This window comes from Nipponia nippon, unplaced genomic scaffold, assembly GCF_047370975.1.
Source record: "Nipponia nippon isolate SJK-2023a ecotype South Korea unplaced genomic scaffold, ASM4737097v1 scaffold_8, whole genome shotgun sequence".
NCBI classification, from domain to species: domain Eukaryota; kingdom Metazoa; phylum Chordata; class Aves; order Pelecaniformes; family Threskiornithidae; genus Nipponia; species Nipponia nippon.
The window spans coordinates 51,306,647-51,320,656 of NW_028262402.1; the positions used below are offsets into that span (position 1 = coordinate 51,306,647).

The 14,010-nt window shown below is 43.1% G+C and overlaps 1 protein-coding gene across 4 annotated transcripts in view; it reads right to left on the reverse strand.

Moving 5' to 3' along the window:
• LHFPL2 (LHFPL tetraspan subfamily member 2) overlaps positions 1 to 13,670 on the reverse strand; it is a 129,049-nt gene extending 115,379 nt beyond the window's left edge. For 2 of the 4 annotated variants that reach the window (XM_087742007.1, XM_087742008.1), the window contains exon 1: positions 13,530 to 13,670. The gene's annotated coding sequence lies outside the window, so the exon portion shown is untranslated. Of the gene's footprint in view, positions 1 to 6,231; positions 6,326 to 13,361; positions 13,434 to 13,529 lie in introns of those variants that run through there. The other 2 variants (XM_087742009.1, XM_087742010.1) reach the window with 2 other exon arrangements.
• Between the last annotated feature and the right edge of the window lie 340 nt (positions 13,671 to 14,010).

Sequence of the window (14,010 nt, forward strand, 5' to 3'; positions counted from 1 at the left end):
GTGAGAGCATGTGAACTTCATAGAAAAAAGGAAAAAAAAAAAGAAAAAAAAAATCAAGCTTCTGCAGTATAGACAGGTTTAGACTGACTATAGCCATATATAGTAATTTTCCCCATTAAATCCTTATCTCAGTCAAATGAAGACACACACAAAACCCCTAAAACAAAGTATGCATGGAAAAATTAAGATTCAAAGCTTAAAATGTGGATCAGCCTCTACTCACTAAGGACAATGCTGAGCAGCAATTCTTATTCCTCTCTTGGTTCATAAACAAAGACTATTACTATGTTACTCAACCATTAATGGAGTAACAGAATGTGCATGTTAAAACAAAAGAAACATTTAATTTGAACTAGTTAAATCCAGAGCTACTAGGACATGTAACTCATCCAGGATCAAATAATTTAGAGTTATATGCAAAAACAGAACAGTAGTGTAGAACAAAGAGACTTCAGGAAGTTGCCAGCTGCAAACAGCAGACAGAACCAGTGGACATATTTATTACTTTTTGAACAGGACACTAGCTTCACTGCAAGACCGGCAGACAGACTATTTCTATCATCTAGTAATGAGATAAACACAGATTAAGAGGTACGCTGTTTGCTTCTCACAAGCAAAATCGAGATGTCCGTGGCAATCCAAAAGACAACAGAGCGCTCCCTGGCCTGAGTGAGGAAGCTCACAGAAAGCTGTTGGGGAGAAAGGAGAGAGCTGCGGGTTTTGCCTGGAGGAGCCCAGATTTTGGAGTCCGTCTGTTGAGCCCTTGCATCTACCCTTGCACTGTCACTTAGACCTTCTGCCTGCTCCTCTCTTTACGAGGACAATGCCCTGTCCACAGGACTCTTCTAGACGCCTCTGAATATGAAGCCAGTGCTTATTTCTTACTATTTCATGTAATGTTCTTAGCTGTTCTTATGAATTACAGTTCCTTTAGAAAAAACAAATCCTTGACCGTACCTGCTTCCTCCCTGAATAAGGAGATACATAATCATGTTTTGAGCTTCTGAGGCTTTGAAGGAAACCACGCGAAACTAACATTAAAAACAAAACACTGCTTTCTAAGAAGGAAATGGGAAATAAGCTTTATATTTTTGAGAATTTGACTGAGGAGGGGCACATAATTGTCTAAGTCAGCCCACAAAAAGTAAGTATCGGATAATTTTGTTTCCCCTTAGATTGCCAGCTGCTTCACCATGCTACTCAATGGGACTGTTAATTCCCCATTCTTCATTTACCAGACCAACATCTTCCTGAAATGGGCTGTAATGTCTGAGGATTTTAGACGTAATGTGGAGTACACTACATGTGTTTGCAAAGATGGCTACACATATACTGCTCCCCTCAGCTGATGAATGATGCCTCAGCCCAGACGGACAGACACAGGTCTGATGCACTGGATTTTAATTAACCAGTGATTATAAATAACCTTTCACATTATCAGATACAGAAAACCACAAGTGAGTAATGACAGCATTGATTTTGATCAGTCTTTGTTCAGTCTTTCCAGTAGAGGAAAGTACATTGGAAAGAGACATACTTGTTTTCCAAATTATCTGGCATGTTTGAGGCAAATCTGAACTCTTCATCCTCACTGAAAAAAAAAAAAATTGTACTCAGTAAAATACTATATTCTACTTAGTCACAAGAGCAAGCATGAATGGAAAGTGAAGAAATAAAGATCAATGCCTGCAATTGTAGACTGTCCCTTGGCAGAGAACTCTATGGCTATAGATAAGGATTCAGAATGAAAAACTTCAAATGGAAGATTTGTTAATTGGTTATTAAATTATTTTTTATGGTGACATTAGAACTTCTTGTGCATTTGAGACAATTTCTGACATCTTTAGGAATCATATAATATAGAATGAAGAATAAAATAGTGTCTGACAACTTAGACTGGTATGTCTTACTATTATTATTATTATTACCACACAAAATTTTAAGCATGATTATTGCATTATTAGGAGGAAAGGATGGTAGTAAAGACTCCTTTGGATTATCATGTAATTAATGATCTCTTTTCCATAATCTGATCTCCAAAAAGAGTGTTTAGCAGTTTTCCCCTAAAAAGTATGGTCTGGTTACATAAAAACTTACAAGAAGAATCACTATCATAGATACTACATCTGAGGTCAATGATCAGTCAATCGATTGATTGACAGATAGATACAAGGCCATTTTTCTTTTCTTTCTTTTGCAGTATAACTCAATAGCAAAAGGCTAAATGGAGAAAAACCATTAAAAGGATTTTCTTTGGACTGTTTTCATGGATTGTATCTAAAGTATGAGCCCCTCAGATGTATCCCCTGATTCTCTGGCAAAGAACCTTGCACTATTCTTCAGCTAAAAGGTAGACTGTTAGATATCTGAACAGTAGCTTCATGTTACCTGACATACTTCTCAGTATAATTGGTTAACGACATGGCCGAACCTTCCCCTGTCCATACAGGAGGGGTGTTTTAGTCCAACAGAAGAGCTGGCGACTTCCATGTCTAAACAGAAAACTTCTCTGCCTTTATCAATTCCGAAATACCCAGCTGTGATGTTGTTGAGTATGACTAATTGCATTTGGCATAGCTTTAATAAACCTTCAGAGAGGAGAACTGTATTTGCTATATGCAAATACATCATCAGTTCAAATATTTGCAGGTATCAGATGGTGATATTTGAGCATGAGAATACTTCTGCGTTTTCCTACAGTTTATTCTTAAGGTAGTCATAAAACAACTCTTCTGTAGTAACATTAATTAACATTCACTCAGTGTGCAGAGATCAAAGTAGCTACTCTATACAAACATCCCAACAATAACAAAACAGCACTCAGTTATTTACAACGAACTTCAATAGTCTCACCTACAGAAACCCAAATTTGCCTTTCCTTCCCCACCTCCAAAGCCACATACTTCAATAAAGCCCACTTCAGTGTGTGAAGTAAACTGTACAAAGTTTCAGTATAATCAATCCACTTCAGCAGCAGATGTGGGAACAGACTACAAAGGCTCAAGAAGGAACTTCCCAATACCTGCATGATCCTTGCCTCTTTAACCCAGCCTCCACTGGAGCAGCACAGGATACCCTGGGAACTGAACCACCGGTAACATGGAACGGTCTAATACGTGGTGCAAAAAAACCCTCTGTGGCAGTATAATCACTGCACAGGCTTTCCACCTCTAGGCAAAGCTACTTTTCCCCCATGCCTCAGACCACAGAGAAAAGGAGAATAAAGTTGTTTATTTGGTATTACAAAAATAGAGGAAACATTTAGGTGGTAAGACATGAAGAAGCCTGCAGATAAAGTCTGAAGTGAAAGGCATTGATAAGTTAATCCCCATAGCCACTTTGGAAAACCCAGTGAAAGTGCGTTAAATATATTAATACATGACAGAAAAGAATGCATGTGCAACACATGGCTGTGTCTTCATTAATGCCAGATTACCATCTGGTACACTACCATCTGGTATGACCACCATGCAATACAGATTTACCACTGAGCAGGTGCAGACACAATCACATTTCTGTCAAGTTTGCCAGAGCGCAGGATGCTGCATTCATGCTGACTTCACATCAGCTGAAGGAGGACGAACAATACCTGATCTGGCATTGTCAGAGTCATAGAGAGATGAACAATATCTGACAGAGCAGAAAACTGACTAGTACAAGGCTAACATTAAAATTTGGGCTGACAAAGTATGTTTACGCGAGATACGGTTATGGGGTTTTGATCTGCTGCTGAGTGCCCTAAAGATGTACCTTTAAATCAACACTCAATCCAGTAAATCAGTGTCTGTAGAATAATAAGTAGCACAGCATCCTCCCCCCTCAATACCGCTCTGTCCCCATCAGAGATCTAAGAGCTTTCAGTCTTTAACTCTGCAGGGAATCTCACTTATTTTGTGTTCATGTCAGCCGTTAAAATGTGTCTCTAGTAGAGGGGAGAAACAAAAAACTTCCATATTAAATACAATTTCACACATGCGTAGGATAAAATAAATCAGAAAAACCAAGTTAGGATTACAGACATAGCTGCTTAGATTGCCTAAACGAGACAATATGTATTATCTCATCTGGCAGTTTAGCATGACTGAAATGAAACATAATTTGTAGTTGATGCCAACTGCCAGGAGACAGACAAATATTCATGGTAATTTTTGTGTTTTGTTAAAAATGTACTTCTGTCTTAAATTATAAGGAAAATGAATAGGAAGCCTTCAGTCTACAAAGTAGAAGATTTGCAGATGCTACCCTGAGCTGCTAACTCACAGCAAAATGTGTCTTGAGTTTTTACAATTTAAAAAGGCAAATCTAAAATTATGCCAGGTCAAATCTTCTACCCAGTACCCCTGTTTCCAAGAGCAGCCAAAAGCAGATGTCTGGGGAAGAGGATAAGAATAGTGTAAGCATTTAGTCATACTTTCCCCAAATACTCTCCAGTCTCCAATAATTTGCAGCTCAGGGACTTTCAAAGCCAGGGGTCATGCTTATGTATTTAATAATTCTTGACAGGCTTTTTCTTCCATTCATTTTGTCCAGTCTCCCTTTGAATCAGTGTAAATTTTCAATATCCACCACATCCTGTGGAGTTACACAACTTACTGATACGTGCATGAAACAAAACTCCTCTTTTTGCTGTTCTGAACACAACACCTGCTAGTTTCATTTCCATGCTCATTAGTTCTTGTACTGGGAGAGACAATGAACAACTGATCCCTATCACCCTCGCCATGACGTTCATGTTTTTATAAAACCATCATCGCATCCCCAGTTGTCTCTTCTCCTCACCAACTTAACTGTTCTTCGTATGGAAGGTGTTACGCATCTCTGACTGTCCTTGCAGTGGATAGAAAAAGCAAAATATGCACTTACGCTTTCTACTATGGCCCTGCCTTCCCTGAATGTTCTTTTTATTCCCCAATAATCTGTCAGCCCTACAGACTCTCTGTAGCAGACTTCCTGCTCCTCGACTTATTCCTCAAACTCTTTGCTAACCTGCCTTCTTATGGACATTTAATTCTGCCAGAGTTTGACCTTTCTGTTTTCCTCTTTCACACACAACTTGTACTTTTTTAACTACAGCTACTACCCCTGAAAGTGCATTTTTTTCAACGGGCTTTGATTATACAATGAACTAGAATTAATATTATAAAAATAGACAAGGATGGAGGCCAACAGTTTCTTGTGAAAATATTTACCTCTATCACCTGTAAATTAATGATAAGACTTGAGGAGAAAGGAGGTTTTCCTCTGAGCGTTAGTTAGCATCAGCCTGAATTGTATTCCCCAGTCCACAGGAGTCTGGTGAATTTTTCTTTCCACAGATCTTCAATACACATGGCTAATTTAAATCACTTGCACTACAAGGAAAATACTTTGCCCTAAAATTCTCTCTCTCCTCTACATTTCCTTCCCTGAAAAGGATCAATATAAGCAGAAAAAAGAGACTTAGTTAAAAATGTCTTCCCTTATTTTAGGTAAGATTTCTGAAGAATATTTGTTTCAGTATTTTTCAGGATCTGTATGATGTGATAAAGTAAATTGTTCTATTACCACACAGTGTTAATCTAGAAAAGGTAGCATGTTTATTGGAGGAAAAGATGAGAATTTAAAATGACAAACTGGAGGAATGACCTGAAAAAACAATGTCATCTTCAGTAAGAAGATGTGCAAGGTGTTACAGTTAGGCAGAAATCACCCGCTACAAAATGATCAGTGAGAACAATGTCTGAGAACATGTGCACTTGGATGAGATCTGGTGGATCACTGCCTGACTACGAAAAAGAGTCACAGTGCTACAAAAAAAACATGCATCATGTCAGTAAGTATGAAGAGTATCCCATTCCATCATATTCGACATCATTAAAACCTCAAGTGGAATACAGTCTTGACTTGGACAGAACAAAATAGATGTGAAGTAATGGAAGATAACCCAAAGCAAAGCAACAAGTATAACTTGTGTACAGAAAACAGCACCTGTGAGGTCAAAGAATTGAGCTTAAAGAAACAGCAGGCTGTGATGGTTAAGAAGAAATATAATAAAACACATTCTGAGAAGAAAAACAATTATTTGCTTTGTCCAAGACAGATGCAGGATGAGCAGTTACGGTGTTAAACTGCAACAAGAAAGGTGTGAATCGGATAACATGACAAGAAAATTTTCTCATGGCATGATGATGCAAGGGAGACTGCTGAGTTCCTTAGAACAAATCATAGATGACAGATATGGATGATCCTAACCTGAGGCAGATGAATGGACTAGATGACTTCGTAAGGCCTCTTCCAGTCCTGTCTTTTTATAATCTTTTCCTTGAGACCTGAGGCAGAATCTCTTCTTTTCGGTGATTTAACACACAGACACACACACACAAAAAAAAAAAAAAAAAAAGGGCAGGGGGGTTACAGGGCTGCCTTGGAAAAACGACATTACAAACAACCTACTCACATATAAACTATTCATTCAGACCCTTTCCCTGCCCAACTCCAAGAAGCCTGTGGAAAGAAAGGAAGACTAGCAACCAAGAGCTGGAGAAACTGTGCTGAAAGCATGGACTTTATTCTCTGACTTTCCCCAGACATTCTTTAGATGTGGCTTGGAAGTAGATGCATACTACATACTACTACAGTAGCACAATGCATACGTGCGTGTGCGACACTCCTGATGCACCCTGAAAGCAACAGATTGCTCATCTACTATGCAATGCATGCAACGTGCAACAGAAAAACAAGGTAAGCTCTGCTGAGGTGAGCTGATCAAGCACCAATGAATCAGAACATTCTTAAGGCCCTGTTTTAGACTGGACTTTCACTCTTTCACGTTAACATGTCCCATTCTTGCACTGAGCAAGCTCAAGAAAGGCTGGATATTTCTGTACTCTGAATTTGGCTGCGATGAAAGGCAAGCTCTAATTCAAGCTGTCAGGGCTGTCATGGAATGCGGTCTGGGTCACTTAGATACAAAGATTGGTTGAAGGTAATTACACTGATTTTATGCAGTCATGATCATGACTAATGACTGAATAAACATGTATGTGCAACACAAACCTCATGCACATTTCTGCAAACTGGATACCTCTGCTAAATTATCTAGCATCTCAGCAGAGCAATCAGCTGGGCAGTCTGTGGAAAATCTTGCATGCCAGCTGTCATGTACTATGTCTATTAGTAGCTTAAAGAAAACGTAAAACGGAGAGAAAAATAAGATCTTTGTTAACTCTTGAAAGGTAAACCATACCAGAGCAACACTGACCTGAGAAAAATCAATGCAGAGAGAGAAAGGAGACATAACATGCATGAAACTTTCTATTGAGCATAAAACTCATTATCATACCAAACTTGGCCCACCACTTAATGTTTAACTCCTAAGTTAAAACAATTTTCCAAAAGCACAGAAACAAATCCATAAATATGACTGAATTTAAAATTAACATATGTGCAACTAATCTCAACATGTAAAAACTATACAAGAATATGTTACTATATTTAGGCCAGAACTTACATTTGAAATTGTCTTGTAAACTTTAAGTTATTCAGACTTGCCTGTGCAGAATGATGCCCAGGTTTTATCAGATGTCTGTTCTGAAACAGAGTTACAATTGCTAAAATTGTCATGATGACCACATATACTTGCTGCCTTATTTTGTGAAATAAGTGAGTTCCATAGAAGGCTGAGAGTGCTATAGTATTTGTACGAGATACCCTCCACTGTTCGTATTACAAGCACAATTCAATACATACTATTCATCAGTACTAAACAGTTGTACAGAAAGACGCTAACATTCTTTGCACACAAAGAACTCTCTTGAGAAATTCTGTACAAATCTTGCTTTAGTAAACTCCAGACATCTGACGAACTGTACTCTTATCTGCAGCACCTTCTCTTTTACAGGTACTTTACTGCAGGAACAGTAACTATATTTACAGCACTGCATATATCTTACTTATTTAACATTTCAGGAAAAAAAACCACTACGCCTATATATGAAAATATGTTTTGTTACAGCTTTCCCTCCACGAAATTACTGTTTGTACAGGACATATCAAAGCAACATGCACACACTAAGAGACAAAACAAGAGTACATAACCATTATAATAAAGCTTCTCTCAAATGCATTTGCCAGCATATAAAACCGGTGCAGTAGCACCACCATGCACTTTAGTGATGAGGTCAGGTTTTGACAAATGAAAGTTCAATGAAAACTCCGAAAAACCTGTTTACAATGATCCCAGACATAAGACTTGCAAGCTGCAATTCACTGACCTATGTAAACTGATTTGGCTTTCAGATAATCTCCTGGTGAATACTATTGCAAAATCTATAAACACAGATGGCACCAACTGGCACCCTATCTGCGATCTCAACAGAAGATCAAATACAGAGACCGAATTTATCCTCCCACATCACAGGTGATTCTTTCCAAACAGGTTTAAGGGATTATGCCTGGAAGCTGAACCAAGAAAGTTCTGTCACAGCTACCCGAAGTCTCAGCCGCCCTGAGAAGCTGCACTGCTTGAATGAAGCTGGTTTAAAAACTGTGCGGCTTTTAATAAACCAATGCAACATTCAATTCAGACCAGGCCCAGGTTATAATTGCTCCAATTATCATGTTGACCATTTCTATTAGCAGTAAACTTACAAGATTTTTTTCTAAAGCACTGTAACAGAAGAACCTACTTGGGATCAAAAAGAATCTTGCAAGATGAAAAGGCCAACAGTCCTTGACCTACAGTCAAACTTTAAAATAAATATCAATTGTACTATTAAGCATATTATACGATTTTATCTACAAAACTTACTGTTATTCATCTAGAACACAGTGACAGCATTAATATTGTTATCAGTGAATTGTCATAAACAACGCATGAGAATACATAAAACGTATGCAATGTCAGGTGTTAGCAAACACGAAGGTCAATTAGTGAACTCCAAAGCTAATTCAAACCCAAGATATTTTCACTGGTAAGATGTTAGATACCATGTATAAAACATGAATCTAACAATACCTCCACAGTCTTTAAGATAATAAGACAGTATTAAGACAAAGTAATTTGAAATGGAGCATTGACACCAATGACAAAGGAGGCTGTACAGCTGCTTCGGCAATATTGCTTTGTTAATCGTTTCTGAGCACTAGAAGCTGTATAAAGGTGAAAACTAAAAGATCTGAAAATCAGCTTAAAGTAAGGCTTCCTTGTGTATCTGGGTTCATTTCTTATAGTCCCCTCACTGGCTGCAACACAATATGACGCTTTCTCCCAGACATTTTTTCCCTCTGTTTATTTCATTTTCATGGTTTATCATTTTGTTTCCATGCTTTCACCATGGGCCTCAAAGAAACCCTCAAAGAAAACCCCAACTGACAACATTTAAACCAATATAAATAAGGAACATTTTAAGGAACAAATATTGCTGCAGCACTCTGCTCGTGCAGCTATGTCTTAAACATTCCGCATTCTCCTTTGAAGAGCTCACATCTAACTTTACTATACAGCTCCAAGTTGAGAAATATAGTATAAGGACCAGAAGACAAGGAAAACTAGAGAAATTAATCGTTAGCAACAGACTGCTATTTTTTTTTTTCTTTATTACACATACTGAATCAGAAACTGGATCCTACTGATTGTGTGAACAGCACAACAGTCTCTAAATACCTTCTGCTGTGATTTATTTGTGCTCAGTCATGGAAAAGATAATTGCCCAATTGCTACATATATTCCTTGAGTTCAGAATTTCAGATATATTCCTGATTCCCTCATAGATCAGGTACATTTGCAGTCATTTGCTTGCTTTTGCAGCAAATTTATAATTTAATTATTTTTTCATTGTGGATTTTGATTTCTTTGGAATTACCTTCCACAAAATTGATTATTCTCTGATTAACTGGTGTTGAAATCTTATCCATGTTTTATGTCTGACCTCCCAAACTCTAAACATAGGGAGAAACAAAGGCAATTAGAAAAATTCAAGATCTCAGATCAGTGGTAAAATATTTTCCAAAATGCATTAACTACTTTCAATAATACAACACGAAAATGACTGAAACTATTTGCTTTACTTAAAAGATTGTTTAAAAATAAAATAGAACTGTTGTTTACACAGCTTTCGGAGTATCTGACCATACCTCCCCAGCAATTTTAAAAGACAAGTGATAACAACACTAGTTTTTTACTAGTGTTAGTACTAGGCTTTACAAAGGCCCTACATTCAACTTAATTCCAGTTCATTTGTATGTAGAACGACAACTTTGGAAGAACACACCCTGTTAGTTCCACATTTCCAGGGCAGACTTTAGGCACCACAACCCAGGAGAATCCTGTCAATTTTTCTGAAAGCTGGAAAACCAGAAGGGAGAGATAATCTAAGCAAATGTCTTTGGCATCATTTTAACAGACTTGTCAGCTATAATCACATCAGCAATTGTCTCTGCATCAAAGAAGGGACTCTGAGAGCCAATAACACCTTCCAGTCGCTCACCACCTCTGCCCTTGATCCCAAGTGAGTTCAAAATGTTGACACCCCAAATGATTTATCCCCTAGGCAGAAAACAGAGAAATGCGAACTGTTGTGGGGGAAGGCAGGCACCGAAAACAGAGAGGAAAGCGGCAAATGGGATGACACAGAAAGCCCCTGTTCATGGGGAAGGAAGGAACGGGGATACAAAATGGCTTCTCTCATTGCCAAAAGCCACCAGCAGTTCAGAAGTTGATCTTTGCTCTCCTCTCCGCAGGCTGGATGGTGCCAAGGGTCAGCCAACAAGAGGAGCTGTGTCTGTCTGCGCCTGTGCACAAACGCACACATGTGCATAGGAAGTGAGAACAGTTAGGGACAGCGGAGCAGCCATCCTCACCCCCCGCCTCCCCGAGCTTCACCAAACAGCTCTGGGACTGCTGCATGGTGAGGGGGAAGCTCAGCCACTTCAGTGGGGGCTATTCCCATGCGAAGAGACTTTTTCCTTTTCCTCTTGTACTGATAAGATACCCAGGGTGAAATTCCTAGAAACTGGTTGCTGCCTACAGTGGATAACCAGGAATCTTACACCAGCTAGGAGGTGCCATCCCGTGTTCAACATGTCCCCTCATCGCGACCACCGCTTCTCTTTTACTGGGGAGCCCATCAACGGGCACCAAATGTCTGACAAAGGAGAAGCTTCTGGAAATACAAATTTTGTTAAATAATAATAGTGTTCTTTGCACCACTCAGAAAAATAATGAATCCTTCTTTTAATGTAATTATTCTTCAAACAGTAATGTCTACACCATACGCAAAACAAAACATTGGATTTCTTGCCTGGTGCCAGCTGTACGGTCACCTGCAGCCCAACTAGGTTCCGCTGATGCAATAGCACATAGCGCTTAATGTGTCACTGTCCAACTATATTACAGAACACCACAAGCAATTTTCACAGCTACAAGCTAGAACACGGAAAAGGATCACGGCAATTACTGGCTTCCTTTCAGTCTTTGCCGGCAGTAGTCCTGATCCAAACTTAACCAGCCCAGCACAATCAAGAGTGACTTAGAAGATGTGGAGGAATATGCTCTGATTAAATAGGTTAAAAAAAACCGACTATAACATTCTTATACAGAAATGCTGAGTCCAGTCCCAGTGATTTATACTCTTAAAAGCAAATGACACACTACTGTTATTTGCCTGACATGCGGGTACATCATCACGCAAGCATTTCCCAGAATGCTTAATAAAAACAGATGATTAACTAAAAAAAGATAAAGTGGGCAATTTCCTACATACTGATTAAACCCACTCCATGACCCAGACAGAGAAAACTTGTGAAGAAAGCAGCAATGTGTTTAAAGCTGGAGTGGCTGCAACTAGCATACGCAATGAAAATCAAGGAATGGTACCATGACTGTGTCTGAGATAAAACCCTCTCATTAACAACAGTCCTAACAGAGCAGACTGACAGTCTGTGTATACCCTGCATCTCACAATGAGTGGACATGGAGAAAATACTCAAGAAAGTGCCAGAGATCAATTGGGATTGTATTTTTGTAGCATATTTTATTCGTAAAAATAAATTGGAACATTGATTTTAGTGTCACTGACACTTTCTAATAAGCCACTCCTTGTGCGCAGCATATATTCAGGCCTCAATGAGTTACAGCTCTATAAGGTTTCTGTGACCAAAGCAAACCCGCTGAAAACAATGGGGCTCCTTGCAGGTGTGAGCTTGTGCAGCCAGAACCCACTGCGGGACTGGGACCAAGCAGGCATTTTCATTAAGGTATCTGTAATGGTGTCTAGGAATGTTTCCCTAAGAAAGCCAAACCTTTTAATTAACATATATAATATTTTCTCCTAGCTGAGGCCAGCTAGAGCTTTTTAATTGTTTTCAGTTATTCCTAATAACACATCTCTCATCAGGACGCACATGCTCGCAGCGTCTCGTCTGCTTACTTCTGGCTCAGGTGTAAACTTACTGCGATACAGCAGCCCAGCTGCGCTGCCACCAGGTACCGGCAGCGCGGGCACTTGCCCGGGCACAGGGCTGCCAGCCCATGTTGTTTGACTTGACGTTGCTCCAGCGCACCCGCAACTTCTGAATTATGGGACTCGACCTCAGCGGTGTGTTACCGACTTCCTTTGAAGAGATGCCCTAAACTACCAGCAAACCTTCGCGGGTAACTTGTGCCACCTACTTCTTGCCCTTTCCCGGAGGGCCGTAAGAAACACGATACCCTCCCCCCGCGCTCAAAAACCGAGCCCAGAACGGCGAAGGGAAGGACGAACGCGTCGGAGGTGGGACGGCGCCAAGGTGAGCTTTGAACCCTCCCTCCCCAGGCAGCTCGGGCGGGAGGGGAGCGGCCGCCGCCCGTCTCCCCGCGGGAGCGGCCGCAGGTGCCGCGGCCGGCGGGTGCGGGCCTGGCTGGGGCAGCCCGCCGCCGCTCCCGCTCCTCGCCACGCTCCCGGCCCCGCACGAAGCCGCCAGTTCCGCCCCCGCCGTTCCGCCCGCCCCGCTCCCTACGGCGCTTCCCGCAGGAACGGGGCTGGCGGGAGCGCGGCAGCCGCCCCCCGCCCTCCCCCCCGCGACCGACACCCCGACGGCAACCGCGACCGCTCGGTGCTGCGTACGTGTGCACGGGGCGCTGCCCCCCAGCGCCGCCGACGCCGGCCCGGTGCCGGGAGCCGCGTCCCGCCGGGGCCGGCTGCTCGGCGGCACCTCCGCGCTGGAGGGAGCGAGGGAGGGAAGGAGGGAGGCAGCCCGGCGGCTCCGGGCGCCCCGCCGGGTCGCGCCCTGGTTCCCCGCCGCCCCGCGGGGAAGGGGCGACCGGGTGCCCCCCGGCCCCGCCGCTTCCCTGGCGGACGCAGGGCGGCTCTCGCCGGCGCCACAGCCCCGGCCCCTGCCGTTACCTCCGCGCCGTGCCCCGTCCCCGCAGCGGTTTCCCGGCCCGTCCTGCGGCTACGGCCCCGGCCCGAGTGGAGCTGCAGCCCGGCCGCCGCACGGGCGATGAATGGAAAGGCGCCCAGCCGTCCCCGTCCTCCCTCCCCCTCACAACTTCATCGGCGGCACCGCCTCACCTCCGCCGGGCACTGGCGGCTCCTCCGCGCTGGGGCTCCGCTCCCGCCGCCTCCGGCCCGCGCCCCGCCGGGCTCGCCCTCCGCCGCGACCATGCACCGAGGGAGGAGGAATGGGATCCCGGCGAGCGCCGACCCGGCCGCCCCCAGCCGGAGGGAGGGAGGGAGGGAGGGAGGGAGGCAGGGAGCCGCGGCGAGGGGCGGGGAGGGACGGGCCGCGGCCGCCCTGCCCTGCCCAGGACCGGCCCCCTCGCACTGACGTCCCCCGCTCTCACGCCGCCGGCCGCGACAGGGTGCCCGTGCCCGGCGGGGGGGCGCTCGGAGCGGGGCCGGGCGGCGGCGGGGCGAGGGGAGAGGGGCCCCGTCCGGCCCGCTCTGGGCCCCGCCGGCAGCCGCCGCGGCGTGCCCGCCGGTCCGTGCCGGAGCTGTCGCAGCGGGCTGGCCAGAGGGGGCAGCCTCTGGAAAGAGCCCACATAAAGGCGGA